This window comes from Sorex fumeus, unplaced genomic scaffold (genome assembly GCF_029834395.1).
Source record: "Sorex fumeus unplaced genomic scaffold, SorFum_2.1 ptg000008l, whole genome shotgun sequence".
NCBI lineage: Eukaryota > Metazoa > Chordata > Mammalia > Eulipotyphla > Soricidae > Sorex > Sorex fumeus.
The window spans coordinates 56,462,013-56,487,285 of record NW_026606065.1 but is presented as its reverse complement, the minus strand read 5'-3'; the positions used below and the strand labels follow the sequence as shown (position 1 = coordinate 56,487,285).

Sequence of the window (25,273 nt, the reverse complement as noted above, 5' to 3'; positions counted from 1 at the left end):
ATGGGGCACTTGCCTTTACTGTCACCAACAAGATTCTTCATTACCACCCCATGTGATCCCCGTAACTAAGTCAGAAGTTATCCCTGAGTACAGAGCAGGAGTAACCCTGGATCACTATTTTATTAAAAATAAAAATGAAATCTAAAAAAAAACAACCAATCTACAACACTATTATAGAACCATCAGGGCCTTCCATTAGGTATCTGATGTCCCTGACCCTGTCATCAACCCCTTACCTTATTACCCAGCCAAGGAGAGGCACACTTTTCTTCAAATGAGAAAAGACATATCAAAGATATGTTATTCTTTACGCAATGTTTCCCCAGGATGCCACAGTGTCTAGCTGAAGCTTTGTTTAGAAGATTCTCATCATGTCAGGACACTTGTATACTATTTTAATGCTAAGAAATGCATTTGAGGTTTTTTTAAATTTTAATTTTTGTTTTATTCTGGGGCTAAACCCAATGGAGCTTGAGAGCTACCCCAGTTGATTGCCCAGGCATGGCTTCTGGCTATGCGAGGAAGACCTGCAATGCAAGATGAAACTCAAGACACAGCCATGCAAATCATGCACACCAGCCCTTTGTGCCATCATCCCAGGTCCTGAAGTTTAAATGTTTAAGTTTCATATAATTATATTCTCTTAATGATTTTATTTAGGACTAATGCATTAAGCCATGGATTAAAAAAACAGAGATAGTATATGTCAAATTACAATACATGTATTTTGAAAATGCAAATCCAATACAGGTATTAGAGCACCATATACTTTAAACTCATACTCTAAAAGAAAAGGACCATGAGAAATATTCTTTTGTACAACATTTTCCTAATAGGAGTCTATAATGAAAGGATGAAACTATCAATTGTCCTTTAAAGATTATTCTACGTAGACTACAGACCGAACACGAGGGCCACTCAATACCTCTACTGCAAACCACAACACCCTAAAGGAAAGAGAGAGCAAAAGGGAATGCTGTGCCACAGAGGCAGAGTGGGATGGGAGGAGATGGGGTGGGGGGGGAAGGGCTACTGGGATCATTGGTGGTGGAGAATGGGAACTGGTGGAGGGATGGGTACTCGATCACTGTATAACTGAAATTCAAGCACAAAAGTTTGTAAGTCTACAGCTGTACCTCATGGTTTTCCCTAATTAAAAAAAAGATTCACAATAGACAAATAAGAGTAAAATAAAACATTGAATTACATTAATAAATAAATAAATAAAGGTTATTCTACATGTAGCTAGCAGATATATTCAAATGAAATAACCAAAGAGACAATCAAGTGTGGAGAGAGATCTTTCCTGTTTAGCTCTTAATAATCTCATCACCCTCTCACAAAACAAAAGTTTAACCTAGTCTAATTAATTCCAGAGTTCTAGATGATAATAGAGACCAAAAGGGTCCTGATGGCTGATAGTTATACTTCTAAGGAGACAGATCTCTTTGTTCCTGAAGACATAGCTGGATGAAACCATGATCTCCTTTGGAAAAGATAATATGTGAACAAAAGGTGTATCCTATAGATCACAAATTCAACTATCTAGAGAGGCCACCGCATTCAAAAGCATTCACCACCTTCTCCAGTTTCTAAATGTAAACTACCCAGTCTTAGCCTTTCATATGCTATTTGACTTATTTTCATTGATTTTCACTGACAGCATTAGTTATACTATTTTTTATATTTTACCAGAATTTGAAAATTTACTTACTCTATTCAATGACTTAGTAAAATGTGTCATTCTTGGCTATATAATCACAAATGACTTTTCCCTACATATGTAAATTATTATATTATATGTAACTATAGTGCTTATAGGAGGATTTAATAGGTTATTAGAAAATTTTAAAACTATCCTATTTTTTTCAGTACTAATATGAAAAATTCATCTCAGCTGGGCTGGAAGAGGGAACTAGCCAGTAAGCTAGTACGAGGGCGTACAACTTTTGCGGAACATCAGCTTTATTCTCCTTTAGCTGGAGCAAGAAAACTGGAGCCTTTATCATGAGACAAAAGGGTTTTTCCCTGTGCTGCAATTTCAGATTCCTCAGCCCATTTGACTAAGCTTCTGAGATTTCTACCCTGGAACCCTCAGGAGTTTCACTTTTAACCACTAGAGAAACAATACCTTTCCAATGACATCTGCTTCTCAGCATCTGAAGAAGAGAAAGAAGCACCAGGGCTTTATTTTTAAGTGGGTAGAGCAAAGCCCTGGGCTCCATAAATCGAGAACCTCAGCAAGGCAGCAGGAGCTAGACCCTTGGTGAGCCACACTGCGGGATCCTCTGATTTCGCTGATTAGTTTCCTTTATTTTTTATTTAAGGGGTGATTTTGAAGAGCACCCTTGTGTACTGATTTCTTTTGTTGTAGTTACCTTTCAAGGCAGTGATCAAGCTGGAGCATCTCCATGTGAGGGTCGAGGCAAAGGTTATCCTCGAAAGGGCCAGTGGCTTTTGTGGGGCCAGTATTCTCCATGGAGGGGGTGGGGGGTCAAGGGAGGGAGGTAGACAAATAAATCAATAATAAATTCATTTCAGGAAACTGTCTACTACTTGATCCCCATTAAGCACCTATCATAATATTAAGATGTACTTGTGAAATATTTTAGCTTCAGTTAAACAATGAAAGAGAAACTGGTGTCCTGCATCTTAACAAGAATACAAGTTAAATGAGAACCAACCAACCAAGCAGGCAACCATAACTCCAGACAAAGGGAGGCCCAGAAAAATACTTTAGAGCCATGATCTTGTTTTCTCCCTTAATTCTGAAAGAGGGACACTATTGTATTTTAAACCATGAGGAATGGAGATGTTAAAATGTGATGTCATTCAAAAGATAAAACAATACTCAAGGAACTTACCTAATTCTCTTTGCTCTAAAATTTGAACAACTCCATGTGTATCATCTCAAATTCTTGTGCCCGTTTGTGTGAGACAGAGAACAAAGAAAATGGTCAGAAACTACTTGAAAAGAAGATGGTGTATCCAATACTGATCGGCTACTGTCTGCAAAGAGGCCTTTGAAGGCATCAGAGTGTAATTTCAAGTCAATCTTTCAACTCTCAAATCTTCCATGGCAGAGTATAAGCTCACCTACAATTATGCTTTTCTTCCTCTGATCTTTGTCTGTTCCTAATTGCGATCCATTTTTAAATTTTCTAAAGAGTACCAAAGAAATAATTCCTTTCTATTTAGTACCTTATCCTCATGGAATTCTCCTATTAAAAAAAGAAACGCGTGTGGCAATGTTTACAAATGTATTTATCGCTCCCCCATCCATTACTGCTGTCTTCTATTTCTATTGACAATTTTCAACTGAGATATAATTTCTCTTGCCTTTTGTGTTATGAAGCCTATGTTTGCCTCAGGTCCCTCATCTGTAAACTGAGACAAGTTGAGTAGGGATGATTCTGAGGCCCCTTCTCAACTTACGTATTCTGAGATTTTACCTATCAAATAGCCATTAATACTTTATGTTTTTCCTAAATTATGTTGCGATATGGTTTATTTGCACAGCCTTCAGTTTCTACTTGATATGCTCATAAGGTTGAAAAGGGTATAAATGATGGTATTTCATTTGAATTTTAGATGTTAACCCTTAATGATCAAACTGAAAACTCTAGTTTGAAATGGTGCAAATTTTTTTTTTTGCTTCTTTATCCAGCTACTACCTTTGAACTAAAGCATTTAAGAGATCGTCAGCCACTTTGCCATAATAAATCTCTCTTTTGGTACACGTTAGGTGAAATATCATCTAATTCTTTTTTTCTCACTCTCAAAATAAAAGCCAATGAAATTACACAGATTCACACAAATTCACTAAATGATATACAATCCAAAAGAGCTTAGAATTCTTTTAGTGTCATTTAGTAAGTAATTCTATATTAAACTAATATACTGTAAATGGAACAGAAATAAAACGTTCACTATATTTATATTAAACAGTATAAATATGTAAAGAGCAATATTCTATCCTTCAGAACATTATATGACCATTGTTTATAAAACTACCTTTGAAAGAGAAAAGTAAAATAAATTAGTGTTGCTTTTTTTTTAGTTCCTTTCAGTGAATTTCTTAAAGTAAAGTGGGTGTGGGGCTGAAGTGATAGTACAGCGGGTAGGGTGTTTGCCTTGCTTGTGGCCGACTCGGGTTCAATTACCAGCATCCCATATGGTCCTCCAAGAACCGCCAGGAGTAATTCCTGAATGCATGATCCAGGAGTAACCCCTATGCATCTCCGGGTGTGACCCAAAAAGTAAAAAAAAAAAAGAAAAAAAGAAAAGAAAAGTGGGTAAGTACACTTGGTTTTTACTATTTTGAAGCCACAGAAATGCTCAAAATAGCATTGAGGTGCTCAGGAATTACTCCTGGCTCTGTGCTCAAGGATCACTCTTAGCAGGGCTCAGAGGACCACAGCGGTGGCAGAGACCAAATCTGGGAGGGCAGAGTACAAGGCAAAATACCTTATCCATGTACTCTTTCTGCGTACCCTGAACATTTGTGTATATTTCTAGTATATCATACTGTATGGTTCCAAAAAATGACAATGAATGTGGAAAGACATTTGCTGAAGAAAACTTTCCTTGATGAGGGTTCATTTTCTTAATACAAGTATTTCTAAAGACAGCTCTATTTTAGTTATGTAAAGCAGTAAAAAAGTGGCATATGCTCAATCAAAACTGAATTTGAAATGAACCTGTCAATTTAGAAGCCACAATTTAAGAGGGAGGCTAAGATGTAATGTATTTTTTAAGTCTCCATGTTGAAATAACGGCTCATAGTATACTAAATTCTTGTGTGATTTCAAAGGAATGAAAGAGAGGATAAGAGAAAAAGAAAAGTGAAAAATAAACTACGTTGTTTTTATTAATAGTTTGGATAGTTTTCTAAAACAGACGAAAGTTATGACTTTAGAATAATATATTATGCGTATAAAACAAAACTCAATAATGTATAAATAGCTGCACGTAAATATTTATAATTATTAAAATATACAGAAATATAACACTTGGGGAGCAATTTTTGACAACATAACACCTTCTCAATGGAGGAAATGGGGCTTATTTCATAGTTTCTAAATGTTCAGTATCACTGAATTTACTTACAAAAAAGAAAAAGGAAATATTCAAAGAAGTAGTATTTCCCCTATTCCACATACAGGCGTAATAAACAAAAGCATCACTTGCTTAACATGTCCCTTTCTCAATCTCTAAAGATAATACAGTAAAAAATTCTATCCCACATTTCCATTTTTGAAAATATCCAGCAGTTATTCTGCTTCTTCAGACAAAGGAAAGGACCAGTGTGTGCAAACCAGAAATTAAGAGGGTCTCATCACTTAGCTAAGCCTCCTGTTTCTAGATGCATGCACGTAATGATACTAAAAAATTACAATGAAACTTTAGAGAGCTATTGAGCTATGAAATGAAAGACCTCATAAAGACATGTGATTAACTTATTTAAACTTTTTCACTGATGCACTGAGAAATACATTTTCTTTTATTTCTGGTATTATAATCAAAATCACCACATAATGAAATACTCCTCAATGTTAAGACTGTATCAAAAATATGAAACAGCTGAGAAAATCCTTTATTGTATTATATCACAGATAGCTAAAGGTGGCATTAAATTAGAGATAGGGGAAGGCAATTAAACCTGAAAGTTATATGTAGATTGATTCTTTGAAAGGGCAATGCAGTCAAGTTCTCATAAAACTTGGAACAAACAAAATGCTCTCTAAGACTACATAGAAATAAGATAGCCACTGGAAATCATATAAAAGTTTTCAAAATGATCAACAGATGAAGACTTGATGACAATTTTCAAAGGTATTCATCTAAAGGCCTATGCGACCCACATTAACAAAAAAGTGATGATTATAGACATGTATTTCTCAATTCAAAAATAATACTGATTGTATATATCAAACGTTAAGAAAAATTTGCAAAACTATGCAGTGCAAATTCCATTATTTCTTTTTATATCAAAGAGATGGTATTGATTTATCTGCACACAGGATGACTCATTTGGTTTGTGTATGCCATGTGATAAAATTAATATTAAGATTACATTTTTTTAGATAAAAATAGTAACTGGAAATATACGGTTCTAAAGGTTAGTCTTAGAATGCAATGTATAACTTTTGTAAAATTTTATTACCCACTGTTATGTGTACAGAAATTATATAACTACATGATTTATTCTCTACAGTGGGCCAAGATGTAAGGTCCTGACATTAATCTATACAATAACTATGGTGTTTTATTAATTTTATTGCTTAATTGTTATATTATTGTTATTTAGTTATTAACAATAAATCAACTCAGACTCAGAAACGTTTATCTAACATCAAATAATTACTCAGAAAATAAAGGGGTAAAACCTTGCAAACCATTTCCTCTGACTAGTTGACATACTTAAATTAAGAGGACTTCGATGCTCATATACAGAACTGCCAGCAGCTGAATGTTACGTAATCAACATAAACACAGTAAGTAAAGTGAAACACAACGGGAACAATGCATACCCATCATGGGGTAGCAACTTAGTGAATATGTTCATAATGGATAAGGGATAAGTGAATGCATGGGTGGACGTGAGGGGCTAACAGGTAAAGAAGAAAACAGAGATGGGAAGCAATAGTTGGATAACATAAGACTTGCAAGATGATGTTTTTGTTTGTTTTGTTCTCTTTGGGGGTCACACCTGGATGTGCTCAAGGCTTACTCCTGGCTCTGTATTTAGGGATCACTCTTAGAGTCCTCTGGGGACCAAGTGAAGTGCTAGGGATCCAGTGTCAGTCAGCCCCGTGCAAGACAAGCACTTCTGCTACTCTTTCTCTCCAGCATTGCAGGCTTAATTTTATTTACACTTTTCTTAGCAAGCAACTAGCATTCCGCTTTTGGTTAAAGCACAATTCTCCAGTTGGTTTCCTTCAGAAACTTTAGAGGATCACTCTTTCTAAATCACCAAGGTATTATTTCAATTACACCTTCATCAAAAGAGTTAATACAATTCCATTCTAAATCCCAGGGAGCAGTTTACACAATGGGGGAATATGCACTAAAATGCCTGTGCTCTTTTTTTTATTACTATAAATTCAATAAATTAGTAGCTTTGTTAAAACGTAATCTGTTCATTTATAAAATTAAGGATGAAATAACCATTATTTTACCCTTGTAAAATGGAATTTTGAGTTGTACTGTTGCTTCAAAATGCTTTCAGTAATTGAATGAAAGCATACTATCCAATCCAATGAATGTTTGAAATATCAATCTTTAAATTAAGGTGACTCTCCTAGGGAAAAGAAATGAAAAATGCATCACTGATTGTTTAGGGAGGCAAGTGACATAATAATGTATTAATATTGAGATCTTATCAAAATAGATAAATTAACATCTAAAAAGTATTTTCAATTAAAAAACTTTTTTTTTGCTTAAGAGCTTCACAACATTTTTAAGGCTCATGCATGTTGTAAAAATGTATTTGTATTCTGTTTATCTAATACTAAATAATATTATTTGTAGGATGTACTTAATTACACTTATATATTAATCATTTGGTAGTCATTTGGGTTGCTTCCCTGTTGGGGCTGTTGTGTGAATAAAGATACTATGAGAATTCATGTCGAAGTTTTATGTGGACATATATTTATCCAATATATTTTTAATTGACACCTAAAATAAAAACTTGCTCTTGTTTTTCAAAATATTATTATCCTCTATAATGATTTACCTTTGGGATATAGCTGATATATGAAAAAGCTTTCTAAGCCCCCAGCCTGACATCTGGCAACAGCATAAACAGCTGTATCCAAGCACATGTAAAACTCAAGTATTGAAAAGAATTAACACCCTCAGTCCACTGCCTTTGGCATATCAATCTAGATCCTGAATTCTGCATCTTAAAAACAAGAAAGTAAACTGCATGGAAATACGGAACTACTACTTTGACTAAACATTCTTAAAGCAGTAAAATAAGGTTGCCTATGATATACATCTCTCAGTGCATATCATATTTGTCAACTTCTTTTCCATTCTTTAGCATGATTGTTGATGGCTTGTTACTTTTTATAGATAAGCATTCCCTCTTCTTGTTGGTGCCACACCCAGTTTGGCCCAGAGGTTACCGTGCTTGGTGTTTGGAGAAACACAGGGCACCTGGGATAGAATCAGGCCCTCCCACCTTCAAAAAACAAAGCATCCAGGAAAAAAAAAAAAAAAAGAAAGGTACTTTCTTTAATCTGAAACTTTTCCAACACTGATAAATGTTGCTCCCTCCACTCGTTCAACTCCACCTCAGACTATTTTGGAAATTGGCAGTCTATACAAACTATTTCTGCAAGGCCGCCCTTTTGCATCCCAAATTCCTGTGTGTTTTCCCCTAGTTTGTTTTTATTTTTCTTTATTTTTATAAAAGATAAAAGGGAGGAAATTGTGGCCTGGAAGGGAGGAAATTGCGGCCATACTCATTGGTGAACCATGATTTTTTCCTAGCTCTGTGCTGAAGAGTGACCCCTGGCGATGCTTGGTAAAATTCATGTAGTGCCTGAGATAAAACCAGGATGGGCTGCATACATGTAAGTGCCTTATCTCCTTTACTGTCTGTCTGGCCCCTGGCCCCTTTTCTTACTACTCCTTGAACACTTGATTTAGTTAAAATCCCATCCAGTATCATAACCTGCCTTTGTCCCTGTCCCTGCACTTGTCTATGGCTTCCCTCTGAGATTTCTTTCAGCACTTTTCACCTGCTACCACGACATCCAGTGGTTTTGTGAGCATGAAGATAAAAAATGTTTGGGTCACTAGCATAAACTCTAATCTGAACAAATTTAAAATGCACAACAGAGTATTATCAATTACAGGCACTATGTTGTCCAACATCTCTTTAGAATAATTTTCATAATTGAAAATTAGGCCAAGGAGAGAGAGAGAACAAAAGGGAATACCCTGCCACAGAGGCAGGGTGGGATGGGGGGTTGGGGGATGGGAGGGATACTGGGACCCGTAGTGATGGAAAATGGGCACTGGTGGAGGGATGGGAGTTTGATCATTGTACAATTGAAACCCAAGCACAAAAATTTGTAAATCTACAACTGTACCTCATGGTGTTTCACTAACAAAAATTTTAAAAAAAATGTAAATGATGGTGATTGGGGACTGGTGGAGGGATGGATACTGGATCATTGTATAACTGAAACCCAAACACAAAAATTTGTAAGTCTACAACTGCACCTCATGGTGTTTCATTAATGAAAATAAAAGAAAAAAAGAAAAAAGAAAATTAGGCCAAATCATCTATTAGATGTATAGCTCTTCAAATATTAATTATACCTAAATAAATATGCTAATTTTTAAGGTAAAATATGTTTTCTTGTATAAAATTTTGCCTAATATGTATGCTTACACATTTATTTTACCAACATGTTTATATTATCTTTATTCCATGGTAGATTTTAAGGGCAAAAACTAGTATCTTAGCGTTTGTTAGTTTGGCTTGGGAGCCACATCCAACAGTAATCAGGAATTACTCCTGTTTGTGTGCTCAGTTCAATATTGGCAATGCTTGCAGAGCCATAAATGGTGGTAGGACTGAATTCGCATTAGCCACATGCAGCACTGCATCTGCCCAGTACTCTCTCCAGACTCAACTAGTGTCATATTTGCCGGCTTATCTCCAGCAATCTAAAAGAGTGTCTGCAAGAAGGTACTCACAGGTTGAGTTATCTAAGGTAGATCACCGGGACTATAATTAACTATGGGTTGGGGTAAAGAAGCATGAGCAACTTTGAACTGAAGTTCCGTGCTCCACAAGTCCCATAAGACATTCAAATCCCAATAGGACTATGATTCAGAACGTCCAGTAGTATAGTACCACCATCGTATAATAGATTTCAATATGTTAGGCTAACTCTTATCATCTAAATTGTAAAGATCTTTGATTTAAAATAAAATCAAGAAGGAAAAATACCATCAGAATACCATTATATTCCAAATCTTTTTAGCCTAAATCCAATTTTATCTGTGATCATAGCTTGGAAAGTTTCAACTTACAAATATCTAAGAAGTCTATGCTCTATTCATGTTCTCAAGGATTCGGGTAAAGGTGGATCAGGAACCCACTGCCCTACCACTTCCTAAACTTGATCTCCTCCTTACACATTGGCTGCAGGAAACTAAAACTAATCATTACAACATGGGCTTTACTAATTTGGAGAATACACTCTTCAATGCCAAGCTGGCTAAAAACAAAACAAATGTACAACCTAATTGGTAAGGCAGCCTTGGTTGTGCACAAAGTTCCAAACTTGAGAAAACATTCATTCAACCAGGTAATGATTCCATAATAACAGAAGCACTAGCAAGCTCAGAGAATGAAACAGAGCAAAGCAGTGATGACTACATCAAAGGGTTGTCAATGTACTCTAGAAGAATAAGGTCATTGATAGAACGCTCCTTATTAAGTTTGTAAAAACATTGGATTCACCTTCAATGGGACAGTGCCCTTTTAACATTTACAATTTAATTTATGTCACTGATCATAAAACTTCAGACTGTGCATGCCAGTGGAAGCAGAGGAAAAGAATGGGGGAGAGTCATAAATATATAGCTGATTAGGGCTCCCAACTTCCCTGATTTTAAGGCATAAATTAAACAGCAATTCCTTCTTCAAAGAAATTGTTTCTGCTCCTGTTTTTGCAAACTAGCAACTGGCGTTTAGAGCATTTGCACTGTGCTGTGGCCAGTTACAAAGAACAGCATCATTAACTTCATAAAATGATTTAGTCATTGCCTCAGTTTATTTGTGAATGTATAATCTTTCTGAGAGATTCTGACTGACTGAATAAGGAGGTTCTGCAATATTGATATGGAAAGTCAGGTGTTATGTCAATAAAGTCAATACAAATTGGTTTTTTCTCGTGTCACAAAATAGGTGCCCTCCACCCTCTCCTCTATAAACAAAACTTAGACATCAGGAGGTAGAAAGATACTGAAAATAAAATTACACACGAAAAAAACATTGTACTGGCTTCTTATGGTAAACATTTTGATGAACAACTTGAGCCTTGAATGGCAACAACTTGAATGGCAAAAGCACAGTCTCTCAAAAGTGAAGAATGGCATTACAGAGTAACAGAAAGGTACTGGGCTGAGAGATATGATCTGGGCACTCTGTCTCTCTCTGTGTCTGTCTGTCTGTCTGTCTGTCTCTCTCTCTCTTTCTCCCCCCACCTACCCCCAGGCTTGCTGCTCTTGACCTTAGGCAAGTTCTTCAACCTCAGTGGTGTAACCTACAGTATAAGCCAACTGTACCTATGCCATCTACCCCCAAATGTGAATTCATTTACTCCCAAATGAAGTGAAGCACCATTTTCTTAAAAATTTTGATACTTTTCATGCTAAGCGAAATGAGTCAGAAAGAGAGGGATAGACATAGAAAGATTGCATTCATCTGGGGGATATAAAGTAACAAAGTATGAGATTAATACCCAAGAATAGCTGAGATCAGCACCAGGAGGATTACTCCATAATTTAGAGGCCAGCCAGGTATCCTAGAGGAAAGGGCAGTTCAGATAGAGAAGGGAGCACCAAATAAAGGATGTTTGGAGGATCCTCCCAGGAGGGGAGATGCATGTCGAAAGTAGACTATGGACTGAACATGTTTGCCACTCAATGCCTCTTTTGCAGACCACAACACCCAAAAGGAGAGAGAGAACACAGGGGATTGCCCTGCCACAGAGACAGGGGGGATGGGGGGATGGGGGTGGGAGGGATATTATCTATGGTGGTGGAAAATGGGCACTGGTGGAGGGATGGGTATCTGATCATTGTATAATTGAAACCAAAGCACAAAATATTGTAAATCTACAACTTTAAAAAAAATAAAATAAAATAAAGGGAAAAAAAATAAAAAAAAAATTTTGATACTTTTAAACTACAACCAAAGTACTGAGCACCAATGCTTTCGTCCGACCATACAACATTAGCCTAAGGAGACTGTGCACACCATTTTCATAGGACACACAGCAAAGAAAGTAAGACATGTCATCATTCACAGAGACAGTTTAGGATCTGTAGGCTTGGCTCATGGTAAGCTGGAAGAAAGGTTTATTTTTCTTCACAGTGTGGTCCTCCTGCAGTTTTGTGCTTCCTTTCCCATTGCCAGGCCCTGTCTTACAATGGTTCATTCCTAAGATTCCCAGTCTCCTTCACTTCTTGCCTGACTTCTACAATGTGGGGACTTTTACTCCTTTCGGCTGACCTGTCTGTCCCCTACCCTCAGCATTACAGTGATTACTCAGAAGCTATTAGTGCTGACAGACTGTAATATCTAAAATCCCTCTGGCCTCTTCATTCTGTGTGTGTCTCTCTCACATGAGTTTATTTAATTCCTGTCCCTTGAAAACCAGGGAGTTTTGTTCACGATTCAAAGCAACACTGTCTAACCAGACACTCATTTCACAGTCAGGTACTAATAGAAGGTTACTAATAGAAGAGTTGTTCTCAGTAACTTAAATACTTCAGCTCAATACTTCAGCTCTGCTTCAGTAAATCTATACGCAGTCAACTACTTTTAGTATTGGGGGGCATAGTTTCCTATACTGTTTAATCAAGAAAACTCTCCGATAACAAAGCACATGAAATAAGCAAATCATGTAAAACAAATGTTGCTTTGTGGCATGGGGCATACTTGTGTGTGTATGTTTGTGTATGAGCATAGAAAACAAAACACCAATTCTTCTCCAGGAGCCTCTAGAAAATTAGTGAAATTCTGCTTTGGAAATTCTTTCTGAAAGATGTAATAGAAAGATTTTAGTCTTAATTTGAAAAAAATTTGACATGAGAAAAACTTTATCTCATTTGAATAAATTTGATTTCATCTAGTAAGAAAGTCACTACAACAAAGTATGTACTAACAGTAAACATTCCACACTATAAATGCAAATAAAATTCAATTTGGTTTATATATCTATTTCCTCCTTCAAAAGTAAGCTTGACTTCTTTAAATTCTAAACAAGTAATTGCAGACTGCTCATCCATTATATCCAAGCACTATTTCCCTGTACAGGATCCGCCATGGTAATAGTTCTTTCATCAAAGCCTAATGGTTTGTTTCAAATAATCAAAGTAGTGTTTATATCACTGTCCTCAGGTGCAACCATTTTGTCTCCCAGAGAGCAGTATGGTACATGCTAATGTCACAAGTGATAAATCAAAGTAAGTACATTTGTTTTTCTACCTTAACCAGTCTATTCAGTGCCACTAACAAAAATACATGTTGGCATTTGCACTTATGTACTTTCTATTTGAGACCATCTAATAATAAAGATAACCAAGAAAAATACATATGTAAAACAGATGTCTGTAGGCAAGTCTTAGTTGCATGAGAAATTTCAGTATTAGATGACGGTTGCTGTGAATTAATTTGCAAGCTTTACCTAGGGGAAGTGTAGAAATTGTGGAGTATCTCTGCTATAAATGATTGATGATTATGTCCTCTGCTTATACAAAATCAAAATAGCTTACTCTCCTAAAATTTCCAGGTATTTTAAGCTGATATATTTATTTATATTTTAGTCTACCAACACTGTTGAGAAAGTAAGACTAAGAAGATCACCTACATTTTCAGATTCCAAAAAGGTCTAAGAAACTGAGATCAAAACCAACTTATTTATATATGCAAAAGTCTTATAATAGTCAATGAGAGACAGCGAAAAGCTAGAATACAATCAAGGCAAGTACTATCCTGGTCATTTTCAGCTTGCATTAAATTTACAATGAAAATCAGAGCTTTTATTCTCTAAGTCAATGAAGGCTATGAAACTAACAAAAGTAGTGTTTTATAAATCCAAAATCGAAATAGAATATGACTGCCTTTTCACCACTTCCAGTTTCCAGTTCATAAAGTTGCACTTTTAGCAGCACTGAAGAAATTAAAAGACAGAGAGATACAGTTGAAATCTGCCTTCTCACCTACTTAAGCATATATAAATGAGGAAGAAACAAAGGGAAATTGACAAGTGGAAAATAAACGGAGATGAATTAAAGACCCACTATGTTTAACCGACCAGTCTAATATCCTTCGAGAGTCAGTATTCCCTTTCCCATTCATCTTTGCTCGAGAAAGTAAATGCGAGTAAAAACCTCAGGGTCTGTAACTCCAAAATGGACAAGGAAACAGACAGCAAAAACTGCCTGCAAAGTCCCTCTTTTGCCTGATAAAAAATGTAGAGCTGCAAACTCCATCTTATTTACTTTGGGGTTTCGGAAGTAGAATATAAAATATCTCCTTAGCAATAACACCTCCCTCTGTTTTTCTCTACTCTAAGTGATGGCTTCTTCACAATCAAAATTCAGTCAATAGCCTCGGACCGATAGGACTTATCTCTAGATGTCAGCATGGTTCCAGAGGAACAAACTGACAAAGCAAGGGCGATAAGTTAGGGAATAAAATCCATTTAAATGGTAGGACACCTGATTATAGTCCCAGAAATGTATATAGATCAAATGGTGCTGAGGAAGCTTAAGTGCAAGTGATAAAATGACTGAATAAAGTTAAAACCTTCTTTTCACCGTTACATGAAGGGGTGCTGGGCAGAAGAAGTAACATCTATCATTGTAAAATGTCATCGAAGTTAGCATTTGATTTCAGAATGGTGATCCTGAAGATCATTAGGGAAATTTTCTGATTCTAAAAATGTTGTTCATTAAATGATTCCCTTTTCTTATGTCAAAAAAGGCCACTGAAAATACCTGTTTACTACCTAGTTGTTTTGAAATAGTATATAAACATAGGCTAAAACAAAAATTACAAGTTTGGCAAGAATACACAGCATAAGAGGCTGTAAATTTTGCCACATGCAGTTTTATATAGATATGTTTTCTTTGATTAAATCATTCCTTCTTTGAAATCAATCCTAGCATAACTTGCTCTATATAAAGCCCCCCCCCCCACCATATTAATATATATTCCCACCAGGGAGTTACTTTTCTGATTCTGTGAAAGGCTCCCTTCAAGTAAAAGGCTTAATAATCTATCACAAAATCATGATTAATTTTCTGCCACCATGCTACATACTGGGATTACTCCCAAATGTTCAGTTTAATTTAAGTACTTTCTGATTCATGAAACAGAGGATAACACACAGCTATAAAAGGTAATCCAATCCTAACATGGCCTTAACCCCTATAATCTGCACTTCAATAGCAGGGAAACTGTATAGTTTTGAAACTGTAATCAAGAATTTTTTTTTGCAAACACACACTGGAGCTGTCCTTTGCTCCCATCTCTTATTAGATTACAATAAAACGGCCATGCTCTCTTTATGGTGGGAACAGAGCGACCCTGGGGTGATTTATAATCTTGTGAAACCCTGTCCACACTGCTGACCAGACTTTTTTTGAGGTCACTATCTGTTTCTTCAACTGATGTCTTCCTGCTGTGACAACACGGTTGGAGACCTGTCAGCACTCAAGAATTTCTCAGGCTATGTATTGTCTTTGAACGCATTTCTTGTGTTATTTCTATTGAGAAGCATTTGTGTGCTTGGTGTTTAGACCGTCAAGAATCTTTCTGAGATTTTCTCATTAGTCTAAATCCTGACAAAAAGAAGACAACTAAATAGGAATAAATGAAGTGGATTTCTTAGTGACGAAAAAAGAGAATATTTATTTTTCTAAATGGATCCCATTGCTATTGAATACAGACAATAAGACAACAATTCATTTTCAGAATGAGAGCAACATTCTCCCCAATAGCAAAATAATTCAATTCGAAGGTTTTCAGATATTGTCAAAAGTGAGCGTTAACTCAAGTGCCTGAGGTTTGTTTACATAAACACTATTTTAAAAAGTGTGTTTTGCTGTAGTGTGGGAAATAAAAAAATTAAAGAAAAGGTTTAATAGTAATTTTAGATAAAAGCAGCTGTGACAACCTTTCTTGTCAAAAAGCTACAATAAATTATTAAAACAATGTCCAATTTTGCCAAGTAGTAAATAATTAAAATTTAAGGAGACCCTCGTTAAAGAACTAGGTACATTTATGATAGAAAAACAATTTCTTCAAATAATATATCTTAAACTATTCAACTTACAAATCAAGGCAGTTTCCACTATTTAAAGCATTACAGTATTAGAGAAGTCAGGGTATCCAGTTTGTTAGGTTCAATTGAATTCACTTGCTCTCCATTTTGTTTATTTTTATTTTAGTTGCACTTGGTTAAGATAAATATAATGCTAACATTGCACTGGTTTGTTTTTAAGCTGCAATATCTGTATTCAAAAACATGAAGTGATAAATGTTGATGCACTGGCTTTGGTTTTGTTTTTTTGTTTTGTTTTGTTTTGTTTTTTTTTACTTTTTCTGGGAGAAAATGCAATCTAAGTAAAAGAATCCTGATTAATCTCTGTTTTTCTGTTTTGTTTTCTTTGGGGAAGAGGCAGTATATATGAGAAGTAGCCCATCCTTTAAATAACACGCCTCCCTTTGAAAAGAAAGTTTACAAGAATACAGGAAATGAAACTATTTTGTAGGGAAGATCTAACATTGATGACTAAGAATCCCAACACTGGATCGACTTGTATTTGGTCTTGAAGATTGAGAAGCAGAAACTGAAGACTGGGCTGAGACCTCTGTGGCACACTGTTTATGGGTCATATTCTCAAGCAGAGCCGTGCAATTTGAGAGGCTGAAGGTCCCAAACGCAAATGCATTTTATTTCACCTCCCTCACTAGGCTTACCTCCTATAGATGTGAAGTAAATTAGTTAACTGAACTTTATTGGGAGATTTCCTTAAACAATATTAATCTAAACCACTTTTATACTAGATAGTAGAAGTAAGGTTCATAGAATAGAAAATAATCTACAAATAAATCATTATAATCCTATTTTGTCTTAAGATAATCTAGGGAGCGGGGATGCTATTTGAGATTATCTGTATCTGCACATCTATGAACATCAAAACCCAGAACTGACCCTACTTTGGGATTTGGGAACAAAGACTGAGGACGTCATAAGTCTGTGAGTCTTTAAAATTTACAAGACTATTTGGACATCTAAACATCAGTAAGTAGTTCTAAAAGTAGGAGACTCATTCTGAAGCGCTTTAATGGTCTCATGAAATTTCAACTATGCAGGTTTTAAGAAACTCAAGTAAAATATTTTCATAGTAATTATATGATATAAAATTTGAATCCCTATTGTTATTAAAAGTAGCACATTGATATAAAATTTGTTCATTTTCTCAAGCAGCATAGGGTATCTAAAATTCGGTAGATCCTAGCTAGAATTAGAACTAACTAGTTCTCTCTCTCTTTTTTTTTTTTCCAGTTTTTGGTTTGGCGCTCAGAGGTTACTTCTGGCTCTGTGCTCAGGGATCGCTCCTGGCAAATGCTGTGCCACTGATCAAAGTGGAGTTGACTGCATGCAAGATAAGCACCTTACCCCTGTACTATCTCCTGTCCCTCTCATCTTTTAATTCATCATCATAAGCTTTCTTGAAATGATGAGGAAATGTTTAACTTTATGAAAATATGAACACATTGGCAGTCATAACAAATAAGTCTTCCTTTGCTTGTGGAGGTAATCTAACATTTATCTTCTCCAAGGACTCTTTTAATAAAATGGACAGAAAAAAATCAATTAACATAGTGAAATGCCCCTTAGGATAAAGTTAGTTCAGCAGTCAGTGCATTTCTCAATAATCTCTTTATCTTGTGCTGAAGTAATACACATTCATGCCATGTTTCTAAGTACCATATTTTTCATAATGAGGCTGTTTAAAACTGAGCACTGGAAAGAGAACGGGTGCTGATACAGCAAGTGTTATAATATCAAACTGAGGTTATGAGTGAAGCACACTCCAGAAATGGAAAGCATGATTAGAGGCAAAATGGATGATGTAAGGTTCCCATATAACGAGCGAGTAAAGTAAACCAGCCTCCAGGACCCTGAACATCCACCTAATCTCCACTATCTAGAGCTATTAGGCCCAAGAGCATCTCTAAAAACACTATAATGGGACATCATTTCTGGAAGCATTACCTATAACAGAAAGTAGTCCCAGGAATGAAGTCAGAACTTGAAGAATTCAGCAAATAATTCCACAAGCTTTTTCATGCCTCTGTTAGCACATTATACAGCCTCCCTCTGACCCATTCATTCTCTAACTTTATGAAAGGAGAAGCCATTAAGTATTTCAATGACGAAGGATTTTTCTGAGGCATAATTAAAGTGAGTTTGCGTTTTGCCATTTCACAAACTGTAACTCAACTAAGAGAGTTTGGGATTTGGGATTACAAAAATAATGCATAGACTTTTAGTTTGTTACAGAGAATCAGAGAAGTAGCTGACCTGGAAGCTCTTCAGAAACATTTCTGAGCATTCTGAAATGCCAGCACTGTTTTGTATCCTTGTTTTTGCCTCCTTTTCTTTTTCTCTCTCTTCTTTCTTTCAGTGGTTGTTGGTTTGTTTTTTGGTTTTCATTTGGTGTTTCGGTTTTTTTTTTCGTCCGTGGATGATTGAGGAATTTAAAGCTGAACCTCAGCCCAAGAATTTTCTAGTCAGACAGAGCATGAAGAGACAGAAAATGCAGACCAGCCCAAGTTTTCCCCTTTTCTCCATAAGCCCCATTTTCTCCCAACAATCCTGCTGGTGAAGATTGTGGCAAACTTTGGTCACTGAAAGATCAAAACAGACCAAAGGAAGCTATTTGAAAACAGTAACTACCAGTCTATTTGAAAATAAACCAGCCGGTACACTTTGTGAATGAGACACCTAGAGCTTGCCAAGGCAGATGAAGGCCTTGATGTTTACAGAGATGTATATAAATATAAGAAATGGAACAAAAAGCCTTGAAGGTCTACTGGAAAGATGACTTAGAAAAAAGCCCAAATGAAAATGAGTTTTTAATCAATTTTGTAACCAGTGGCATGCATGGAAAAATTCTATAACCCTTATTAAAATAAAAATAAAATACAAGAACTTTGCTCTCTTGGCCAACTTCCAAGTAAGGTAATTTTGTTTTGTCTACTCAAATTATCCCTGAGGTAACAATTATCTCATAATTTTTAAAAACTGCTCATCCCTTAGTTACTTGCTAGAACCTTTAAGCAATGGTGCAATTCATCGCCCTATTGCTCCATGATCCTACATCCTATTTGCCTGGGATGGTCCTAGCTTCGGCCTGACATGATTATTAATAATGCCTCTGTCAACTCTTAAGGTTTCCTAGTTGCCCTAAAAATGTCCTGGTTGTCCTACTAACACAAATAAAATTTCAAAATAAAAAAGTTCATTTTGTTAAAATAGTCTCTGTGACATTCTACAAACAATAATGTAGAGCCTTTTAAAATAATTTAGACCTGGAAATTCCTTGTTGTATTCAGGTCATTTTTAATTCTTCACCATAGTTCATTTACTACCTTGAAAAAGCAAAGTATTTCTATGAAATTTCAAACAAAGACAGAATCCATGAAAACACTGTTTATCCTAGGTATTCAGCTTGGGATCTTGGTGAATCTACTGCCTTGCCTTGATTAGTTATTGCCTAATAAAAATAGATATATCCAAGGTAAATCAAATCACACATTTAGTCTTTCTGATCAAAGCAATCCTTTTAAAAATTCCACTAGAACCTGGAGAGATAGTACATTGGTTAAGTCTCTTGCCCTGCATGCAAAGACTTAACCCTGGCATCCCATATGGTTACCAGAGCACCACCAGAAGTGATTCCTGAGTGCATACCCAGTGTAACCCCTGAGCACCACATATGTGACCCCCTCCCAAAAAAGGGGGGGAAACAAAAACAAAAATCATATAATATTCTGATATTATAAAAAGCTCAATTGGTAGTTTTGCAAAACAGACTTAAACTGTTACATAAAAATTGTTGTAATAAAGCCAAAAATATAGTACTACAGGGAAAGCACTTGTCTACCCATCTTTGATCCCCAGCAACACATATGGTCCAAGTTCCTCTAAGAATGATCTCTGCATGCAAAGCCAGGTGGACGCCTTGAGCACAAGTAGATGTAACCCAAAGAACAACAAAAAAATGTCTCTGAGTTCCCAAGCACACAAGAGGGGCTCTGTTGATTCCTACTGTGGAGGTTAAGCTTCATCTCAGCCTTGAGCTCAAGCACTGAACTGGGCAGACTGGAATAAGCCCTGAGCCAGCAGGACACTAGTAAGGCCCAAAATGTAAAATATGAGTTCGTCACAACTTCTTCGTATTAACTCGGATGGCACTTTCTCAATGATTCCTATCCTAATCACCTTTTGTGGGAGTGAGGGACAGGGCTGTGACACCACTTATGGTTCTTAGGGATAATTGCTGGCTCTATGCTCAAAGATGACTCCTGATGGTGCTCAGGAGATAATCTATGGTGCCAGAGATTGAAATAGGGTCGACGTGTATAAGACAACAGCACTAACCTTTGTATTGTCACTTCAACTCCTTTTCTGACACTTTATTTAAATTTTCAATTGCCCAGGTGTGGCCCAAAAAGAACAACGAAACCCAAACTGTGGCCCAAAAATAAGCATACAAACAACAAAAAACTCAATAAATAAAATTTCAATTGTACCTTTACCCATACGCTAAACATTCCTCTCCCTAATGTATGTTTTGGCTGGTTATAGCCTGGAAAATATGCAATTTGCTCATTTATCATACTTATTTATCAGCCATTTTTTCATATTCAACTATTAAAATGTACATCCCTGAAGGCAGATATTTTCATATTTTATTTATTAGTATATTCAAAGGAACTAGAAAATGAGCTGTTATTATAAGTGTATATCAATATAAGTAGGATAGTTAAGCTATTTTTGTCACTTCATATATACATACTCATTATTTTTATATATGTTAGAGCAATAATAGAAGAATAACATAATGGGAAAATAGTAAGAACAAAATAAACACGTATCATTACCTATTGGTAGATATAAAGTAATATGTAAGCTTCATCCTTTAGAAATTATTATAAATTAATTATCTATTCTTTTAGTGATTTTGTACATTTAATTACAAATATACCTACAAATTAAATATAAATATAAATATAAATATTTATATGAATATCTTTGGATAGACCTACTATGAAACAGCTATTAGATTTCACCAGTTTCTGGAGTAAAGACAGAACTTTTATATATACATTCAGAAAGGTGTTACTTGTTAAGCTGTAAAATAGCATTTCAAAAATCACTTAACATTCTATTATTGTTAAATGGTGAGAATAAAAATAGGGATCATTCATATTGTCAGTTAACTCAACTCCCTACAATCTAAGTTTATAGATGTAAAACACTAGTAAACCTTAAAATGAACTAAACACACACACACACACACACACACACACACACACACACAAACACCAACACCAGTTCTATTCCTCTTCAATCTTATAACTTATAACCTTATTAGAGAACAGGAATGATGGTAAGATACATTAAGTATATCAATTTGAAAAGTCTCGAAAGTACTAATTTAAAAAAAATCAAAAGTTGAATTTTAAAATGTTATCATAATGTGTATCAATGCATAATTAGTATTAGATATCACAAAGATTAACTCAACACTATATATAAACTGGTAAACCTTACTCTGGGCAGAAAAAATTGTTTAAAAAGGAATGGTGGGACTGGAGCAATAGCACTGCGGGTAAGGCGTTTACCTTGCACGCAGCTGACTTGGGTTCGATACCCAGCATCCCATTTGATTCCCCAAGCACCACCAGGAGTAATTCCTGAGTGGATGAGCCAGGAGTAACCCCTGTGCATCACCGGGTGTGACCCAAAAACAAAACAAAACAAAATAATAAAAAGGAATGGTATATGTTTTGAACCCTGCAAGTAGAACTTTGCATTTTTGTGGGCAGTGCTAGAGTCACACAAATGGAGGAACAATAAAAAGTAGAAAGCAGGGTGAATTTTCCTCATTCATGTAACTGTACTAACCCCCTACATTGTTTTCATCATTGCCATGCTCTCCATTTTAATAAAAATATTTCATGGCACAGAGGGTAGGGTGTTTGCCTTGCATGCAGCCCACCTGGCTGACCCAGGTTCGATTCCTCGGCCCCTCTTGAAGAGCCTGGCAAGCTACCGAGAGTATCTCGCCTGCATGGCAAAACCTGGCAAGCTACCCATGACATATTTTATATGCCAAACATAGTAACAAGTCTCATAATGTTACTGGGCCCACTCGAGCAAATAGATGAACAACGGGAGGACAGTGACAGTGACAGCGATTAAAAACTCCAAAGTTATTGACAAAAGTCACCTTTAGTTTATACAAATCCTAAATTAGATTATGTAGCTACTATTAAACAAAATGATCCTCCCAAAAGAGATACAACAAAATCAAATTCTGTTATCAATTCCCTGAAAGAACCATTTCATCAAAATCTAGCAAGCCTAGTAAGTATCTGATATGAGAATGTTGAGTTGAAAGGTAATTTTAAAGCAGTTTTAGTTGATGTAAAAATTCACTTGCAACCAGTCTTACGTTTTCACTTTTAAAAGAGTATCATCATAGTCACATTCTCTCCCTAATTGTTAAAGCTGATTTTAAAGCATGATCCTAACTCTTATCCTACTTTCTAATGTTGGATTTAAGTCATCTTGGGTCAGTCCATAAACTCCCTCTGTAAATTGAATCTGAATGTGCTTCGGCTGTCATGGCGTCTACCTACCAATGTGGCTTGCAGCAGCTTTCCAAGGAAAGGTCAGCTGAGAGTTTAAGGTGAACTCTTTGAACAGAGCTTTCATTTTTAATCAATGGTATTTTTCAAATTCCGGTACCGAATGTTCTCATCTTTTGACACTAGTTATTATCACAAGCTTAGACTCAAACACAATAACGGTATTTCTTAGAGTTGCAATCATGATTCAGCAGCTTAGAAAGATCTGTTCTCTGCAAGTCTCTATCTTTGACTTCCATTTAACTTTGAATAATTCATAATGGAAAGATAATATTTGACCGCTGGCAATAAGAATCTTTTTTCTTGTAAAAGGTGATGTGTAACTTTACAAAGTTATTTGAAAAACAGTAGTTTTTTTAAGGAAATATACTAAAATATATCCAATCTTCCATTTATAATTTTGTGAACACATGCACAGATCCTAATATCAATCTCTAAATTTCTGTAGAAGTTCAAAACCACATCTGTCTTCTGTTCTAATTATTCTCTTGAATCCCAGATTCAGGTGTTGCGGATTTTACCTGAATAACACATACACACACACACACACACACACACACACACACACACACACACACAAAGTTAGTTATTAGAAGTCAGGCAATAAGAAAAATTATCTCCCAGTGATACTTCATTCTAAGTAATATTAAAATCCCCTATCCATACCACAAAAGTCCTTTCCTAAGTTTGTCAGCACACTTCATTTATTTCAGCCCATTCTCGGCTCCCAATAGACAAATCTCTATTGACTAAAGCCTAATCTCTAGTCAGGCCTAACTACAATGCCTAGAACGAAATATTAAGCATTAAGAAGAATAATTCTAGATGTTTGTGTATTGGTGCCTGTTCTATCTTCTAATTTCAGATACCTTAAATTCAATAAAGTTGATATACCTTTGTTTATACAAATGAAAAATGCAAAATGAATGAAGTGATAAAATTAAAATAGCGAAGACAATAAAACATGCAAAAAGAACTCAGTGAGAACCTAAAGTTCGTATCAATGTCAAGCAGATAAACTTGATTATAATTCTCTTTATATTCACATATATAAGCTTGGATTTCAATAGAAATATGATCCATGAACTCAGACAAAAATTTTTCCATTGCTTTTGTTTTAAAAAACCCGAAGTGCATGTAGAACTAAGGAAGAACACACAGAAAATTTACCGATAAAAGTACAGTGAAACAATTATTTTACTATCTAAGGAAGTATTTTTATATCATCTTCTAGACCCTTTTATGAATAAATTTTCTTAAGGAGGACTCTTATTTTCTTGATAGTCGTAATATTTTTCAAAGTATATTGGGGAGGGTGTGGGGGAGTCACACCCAGCTGTCCTCAGTGTTCAGAGCTCACTCCTGGCTCTGTACTTAAGAAGTCATACCAGCCAGTGGGGGAAAAGGAGAAGGGGGTGTGGGGGTGCATGGGAGGGGGAGGGGAACCATTTGCAGGATCAAACGGGGCTGTCTACATGGAAAGCAAGCATATTAATCTCTGTACTATCTCTCAGGTCCCCTAAATCACAAAAGTTTAACTAAAAAAAAAATTAAAAACCTTTAACAACCCTAATTATCTATCTTCTAGCTTGTCTTTTAGGCTGCAGTTTTTCCCTCCCAGGATTTCTAGTTGCATTAACATAAATATTTATATGTATGGTACAGCCACTCAAAATAGAACTTTAAAAATAACCTGATTTTCTAATGAGGAAGCAAATCCATTTTATCTTCAGCAAAACCCCCAAAAGTTTAAGCCCTTTATCAGTAACAGGATCTGCTTATGTTTGAGTCCAGTGTAAAGATGATGAACAGAAACACTTCTCACCATGAGTAAACTGTGAAACGTAGGTGAAAATTAAATTTAGTTACAGCTGCCAGTTTGGAGTCTGTTCTTGATGGTGGCTGTTTTACTTAAATGCTTCTGTTTCTGAAGAAAATAAGTATTGCTACTGAGTAGGACGGACTAACTGGGATGGGCAAACCAATCTATAAGCCCTCCAAGGTCACAGCACAACTGCTACCAGGAAGCTGGACACCATGATTTTCCACTTAGCAACTGAAAATACTCATTCTTGAATCTAGTTTCTGAAGTATGATTTGGAAAACAAGGAGAAGAAAAATGAGAAAGAACATATATTGGATTCCTATCAACCTTTATGTATTTAGTGACTGCAATGGCATTTAACTTTTAGTTTTTGCTCTCCTTTCCTTATTTCCTTGTCTTGTTTGTTAGGTGTTAGGCTCCCTGATTGAAGGCAGGGGAAAAAATGGCAAAGCTTGAATTGACTTATGTAACTCTCATTGGGGTAGGAGCACCTTGCAGCAGTTAAATGTGCAGATCTAGAATTAGAGTCCCTGAGCTCAAGTCCTCACTTAACATCCACTGTCTACTGGGCAACTTATTTAACTTACTGTAACTCAGTGTTCTCCCTTGCTAAATGAAGGTGTAATGAACATTAAGTGAGATGAGAAACATACTCAGGTTAGTGTTGACAAATTAATAGTGTACAAAAATTATACTGATAACAGAATTAGGAAAATCCTAATCCTATAAGT

General features: G+C 35.8%; 1 protein-coding gene across 3 annotated transcripts in view; it reads right to left on the bottom strand.

The window, feature by feature from the left end:
• Positions 1-25,273, bottom strand: part of DACH1 (dachshund family transcription factor 1) — a 426,920-nt gene that overhangs the window by 375,563 nt on the left and 26,084 nt on the right. The gene's annotated exons all lie outside the window — the stretch shown is intronic.